The following is a 6,167-nucleotide window of genomic DNA, read 5'->3' as shown; positions in this document are numbered from 1 at the left end:
TCTACCGTTTAACTCTAGTGCTGGACCATGACCCCACATTGAGTATCATTCTTTTTTTTCTTTGGAAAAAAATTAAAAAGCTGGTCTAGAAGGTGAAGTAATTAATCATTAGAGGTAGATGTGACATCAACCATTTAGCTCTGGGCCATGACTGCAAAGTGCCATTCACTTTTTTTTTGCTTTTATTCTTACAAAAAAAAAAAAAAAAAACTAGGCTAAATGGTAAAGCAATAAAACATGAGCGGTAGGATATCGTGACATTCACTATTTAGCTCCAGTGCTAGGCCATGACCATAGATTGAGCTTCATTCTCCCTTTTTCTTTTCCTATCAAGGAAAAAGAAAAAGAAAAAAAAAAAAAAAAAAAAGGAAGAGCTGGTCTAAGAGGTGAACCAATAAATGCATGGGATATGGCAATGCTAACAGTCCTCAATTAATACCTCAATCTTGAAAGAGGAAAATGACTAAGCAGGATCTGGTTTCTTAAAAAGTGATCAAAGAGGACAGGTGAGGCAATCTGGGGGACTATAAGAAATAACCTTTCATGAAATTACTGTTCCATCAGCAGATCTATAAGCAATTTGGGGAGGAGCATGTGCAATAGAAAATCATTTTGACAGACCAAGACCACCTTAGATGAAGGAGACTCATTAACTGTTACTAGGTGGCTGCCTGATGACAGGTGTTGCAATGTGGACTGCAAGTGAGAATTATTATACCCATACGAACCGAATTAATTAGGTTGCAGATTGGCTTGCCCATTTTGATGCTAGTTAGGTGCCAGGTAGTGTGATGACTTGGTCTGGTCGTATTACTCCAGACTCTGCCGTCATCGTCCATGGAGAAAGATCTGATTGTATTTCTAACCAAGAAGAGAGACACCAATCGTCGAAATCTCGTCTATCCAAACAAAGCAATTGTGAAGAACAATAGCTTATGTTCAGTCAATTATGTGATACCCGGCTCTAAACCCAAAAATTTTTTTGGACAGAAAAAATAAAAGGAATAGAAGTGAATCATCAAATGCAATTTATCGCCTTCATAGGTAAAAATTAAATTTTGGTGATGAATTCAATCTCAAACCCAAAAATTTGTTAATGGGAGTATAGTAATTCCCCATTTTGCAGAAAATTTTTGAATTCAAGTTTATTTTCAATTCCTTCCCAACTTGTAGTTGTCCAAGCACAAGATTTATGCAATGTACAGAAGTGTGATAGTCTCATGGTCAAGGGTCAATTGCGATTGCCCCCACCATGAAGATGACATAATCATTTTAGGTGACAAGTTTGCCACAAAAACTCAAGCTTCATAATCATCGACTACAGGAGTCTGATAGAAAGTTTCTAAGAGCTATACAACCATACAGTGTGGTAGATCTGAAATGATTGGGGACAATGGAGTAGAATTGGATATAAACAACTTCATCCCAACCTACAATTGATTGCCGAAGAGCATATGAGTGATATAATCGTTCAACAAAAAATACATAGGACTGGTACTTAGATAAAAATTAAAAATTAGGGAAGAAGCCATGAAAAACTATATCAAGCCTGATTTCATTGAGGATTTCAAAAGACCATATTGAACAAAAGCTTGCTTTGCTTTATCACAAAGCTGAAAAAGGCTTCTCTGAAATGCACGAGGTGGTGTTTATCTCACTTGCGATTTGGCTGCATGCACGTCTGCTTATGTGCTGCCATTAAGAACCTTTCAGTCAAGGAGTCCACATAACCATCCAATATACTGCGAATGTGCTGCCCGGTGTGATGACATAACAATAGAGCAATACAAACCCAGAAGCCAATGATGAACGAAGCTGCAAGTATTGCAAAGAAAATGGCATCATCCTCCACACTGCTATCATCTTGGTTTTCTCCTACTTTAACAGTTGGATTTGAGTCAGAGGTGCAAGTCTTCTCCAGTGGCGGCCCATGTAATCCAATATTACCCTCATAGCTACCCATATTAAATGTGACAAATTGGTTTTTGATACCCGGCGTACATCCGGATAAGTTATTGTAAGCAACAGAGAAGACCTCCAAGGACGTTAGCTGAGTCAATTGCCAGGGTATCGCACCACTCAGCTGATTGTGTGATATGTCCAAGCTCTCAATCTGATTGAGTTTTGATAAAGTTTCAGGGATTGGACCTGTAAGCTGATTGTGTGATAGATTCAATTGTACAAGCTCATCTAGATTTCCAATTTCTGGTGGGATGTTTCCTGTCAACTTGTTTTCTGACAAATCAATTGCAGACGGAAGCAAATTATCCGTTGTGTAGGCGTATAAGATGCCTTTGGTGATGAGGTCTACGATGACATCAGAATGGATTCCCGTCGCTAACTCATCCAAGTGTAATACACTTCCTGTAGTCGTGAGATATGTCCTTAGAAAAATGTTAATATCAAAGATAAATCCATCTAGAGACAAATGTTCATCTGTCGAATTAGATATCCTGAAGTGCATTTTGCTAAAGCAAGAAGGTATTAATCCCGAAAGATTATTTCGGGAAAGATCCAGAACATGTAAAGACGACAGCTTGCATAACTCCATTGGTATTGAGCCTTCAAGTGAATTTGCACGGAGAACAAGAATCTCCAAAGGCATTTGGTCTCTTATCTGACTCGGTAGTTTGCCTGAAAGTTGGTTATTGCTGACATCCAACGATGCAAGGGATGAAATATTGAAATAGCCAGTTGGAATTGTGCCTGTTAAATCGTTCCCAGAAATCTTGAGAAGTGCTAAATTGGATGATTGCAAGCAATGAGGTAATGACCCGGAGAGGCTGTTATTGGACAAGTCTAATGCTTGAAGGTTTGACAGATTACATAGATGATGTGATATTTGGCCATGGAAATGATTTCCTGCGAGGTTGAGGATCCACAGATTGGAAACAAGTCCTTCACTCTCTGGAGCCAGACCCGATAATTGGTTATTGTGGACATCCAATACCCATAGTTGCTGGTAGCCCGACAGATTGCTTGGCAATGTTCCACTAAACTTGTTTCTATGAAGATCAACAACTTCAAGGGAAACATGACCATGATTTGTACCAAAAACCTTCCCATGTAAGTTGTTGTTGGAAAGGTTCAAGAAGAACAAGTTAGGGCAATCAATCATCAGGGCATTTGGTACTTCACCAGATAAAAGATTATTGGACAAATCCAAGTGTTGCAAATTACTCATGTTACCCAATGATGAAGGAATATTTCCAGTTAGATGATTTGAGGATAAATACAGGGCCACCATATGTGGAAATATTGTGCCGATGTTTGTAGGAATCAATCCACTGAGGAAATTCATAGAGAGATCAACAAAGAACATGGTTGCATTCAGATGATTCGGGAATTGAAATGCACCCTCTATTGAGTTATTTCTCAAGTTGAGATATGTCAGTCTAGTTAGATTTACGAACAACCAAATGGAAAAATTTCCTGTCAAGTTATTGTGAGAAAGATCAAGAGCTTCTAACTTGAATTGAGAAGCAAGAAAAGCTGGTGTTGCAAGGGGGTTCACATCAAGGTTACAATGTGACAAGATAAGAAACCGCAGCTGCAAGGATGGAACAAACTTCCCACTATCAAGATGTATAAATAATTTCTCATTGTTTGACAAGTCGATATATTCTAGCTTTGAAAGATTACCAAAGGAAGAAAATGAGAAATTGCCATCAAATTGGTTGTAAGAAAGATCTAGATGCTTAAGTGAATCAAGACCTGCAAAGATGCATGTTGGAATATTACCCTTTAATAGGTTACTAGAAAGATCTAAATATTGAAGACGAACTAGTTTCTTTAAGGATAAAGGAAAACTTCCATTGAGTTGGTTTGATGAGAGATCCAATGTGCGTAGGTTCTGCAGTCTACCGAGCACTGCAAAAAAAAGAAAGAAAAAAAATAAAAAAAAAAATCTCTTTGCTCCATAACTGATCAACAACGTTAGAAAACTTGTGACTTCATACTTGTCTGCTCCTAATTTTTTGACTTCGGTGACTCAACTTCATAACTAAGGTCAGTCATGCATGCTAAATAAAATACTACAGTGAAATACAAAAACAGAATAATTTAAGAAAAGGTTAAAGCTATCCAGTATTCAAGGGAAGTAACATTTGAAAATTATGGTAAATAAATATCATTTATATGCTCTGATTGAATATGGCTACACATGATCTGAACTTACTGGAGTATTTGATAGAATTAATGTTTAAAATGACAAGAAAATGAAACAAGCAAAAAGCTAATGCTTGATATGATGAAGCAAACTTAGCAATGTCATTTTATTAAAATTGGGGAACACAAGTTTGATGAGTTTTCTAATTTGGCCAAGTTAACTAACACAAGATAGACTTTGGCCAAACTTGGCTTAGTCATTATTCAGCTTTAAAGCTTTCCAACCAATATGAATTTTAACTTATTGGACTCAAAAATTGATTCATCTTGGCGAAGACATCTATCAACATGCATCGGTTCTTTCATCTTTGAATGTGGGGAAATTTGTAAGTTCAGAAAAAAAAAGAAAGCTAAATTCTTAGTAAAAGGAATAAACATTATATCTTGTAAAGGCTCTAAACCTATAGATTATTTTGGCCCAAATATAAGAAACTAAGGGAAGATAAATTTTCCCAAAGCAGTGGGTATCCCTCCTATGAGTTCATTATATCCAAGATCAAGCACTCAAAGGTTTTGCAATCCTAGTAGGATGGAATATAAAGCCAAAGATATGAACAAAGAAAACAATATAATCCATTATATACTTAATGTGTCCATCATCTCGTGACAGCGAAATAATTGCAGATGATTTGGTAAGTTATTATCTTGCACATTAATTGTGCCATTCAGCTTGTTGCTGCATAGATTCAGGACACTAAGTAATGATAGATTTTAGAAAGATAATGAAATGTTTCCAGTGAGCATGTTAAAGCTTAGATCTAGGATTGCCATCTTTCTTAATCTTGATATGTCTATCACACACAAAGTTCCCAAAATGAAGAGAATCTAAGTCAAAAAATATTTAAAACAAGAGGATAGAAAAAATGAATAGATTGAAAAAATTGAAGAACCAAGCTGGATGAGAGAGAGGCTGACATAAACCAATGAGACAATATAAACTATTATACTCAATGGGTTAATGGCCCCATGATAGAGAAATAGTTGCACGCAACTATGTAAGTTATTACCTTCCCAATTAAGTGTGCCATTCAGCATGTTGAATTGTAGATTTAGGACACTGAGTGAAGATAGAACTTGGAGAGATAATGCAATAGTTCCAGTGAGGCCATTATCGTTGAGATCAAGGATTTTCAACTTTCTTAATCCTGATATATCTATCAAACACAAAGTTTTCAAAAGAAGATAATCTAAATCAAAAATATTTGCGACAAGAGGATAGAGAATATGAATATAATCAAACCAAAGGAACAAGTTGGATGAGAAAAAGACTAGCTAACCCATCTGTGATAATGATCCTACAAATTGATTGTAGGATAAGTTAAGTTGTCGAAGCTCGTGAAAGGAAAAAAAAATGCTAAAATTCAATCACCATTGCTTAAGTTGATCATATTCTATAAGGTTCGAAAGTAGGAGCTTCGACACTTGTTTGTACTATTATCGCAGATCACTCTATTCCAGAGGTTCTTCCCCATTTAGGTGGTGAAGTGTAGTTGTTGTGAAGGAGAGAAGATCTTAGCTCCAACAGAGCTTCATACTCTTCCAAAGGACACCCGAAGCTAGAGCTACACTTGTATAGGACTACAATCACTGAAGTCCATAATAAAATTGCTAGCATTGAGTAGGTGACAAAGTGGTAGCAATTCCCCATATTGGTGTGAACATTGTAGGGTAATTGTTTGATGCACATCTGTTTATCATCTCATCCTTGTGCATTCGTATAAAAGCCTAGAGTTATAGAAATATGAGTCTGCAGTCAAGTCAATAAACTAGTAGGTAGGCTGCATGGCTTCTAATAATGTCATGTTCAATTTTTTTTGGTAAAATATATTTAATTTTTCAATGCCAAGATTTTTTTGTTTGAAAAAGGAGATAGGCATGGACCACAACCTAAGAATAATTATTAAAATTGAAAGTGAGGGAAATGTGATTTGGAGACATGAACCTGCAAGTCTAAGTCCACATGGAAGAATGTATTCATCATGAAGCATGTGGCATCTGTC

The 6,167-nt window shown here is 36.4% G+C and overlaps 1 pseudogene; it reads right to left on the bottom strand.

The window, feature by feature from the left end:
- Positions 1-1,654: 1,654 nt before the first annotated feature.
- On the bottom strand, positions 1,655-5,854 carry LOC105051329 (uncharacterized; annotated as a pseudogene).
- Between the last annotated feature and the right edge of the window lie 313 nt (positions 5,855-6,167).

The sequence above is a fragment of the Elaeis guineensis genome, chromosome 1, assembly GCF_000442705.2.
Source record: "Elaeis guineensis isolate ETL-2024a chromosome 1, EG11, whole genome shotgun sequence".
Lineage (NCBI taxonomy): Eukaryota > Viridiplantae > Streptophyta > Magnoliopsida > Arecales > Arecaceae > Elaeis > Elaeis guineensis.
Note: the sequence above shows the minus strand (reverse complement) of the source record. Positions and strands in the feature narration are given on the sequence as shown.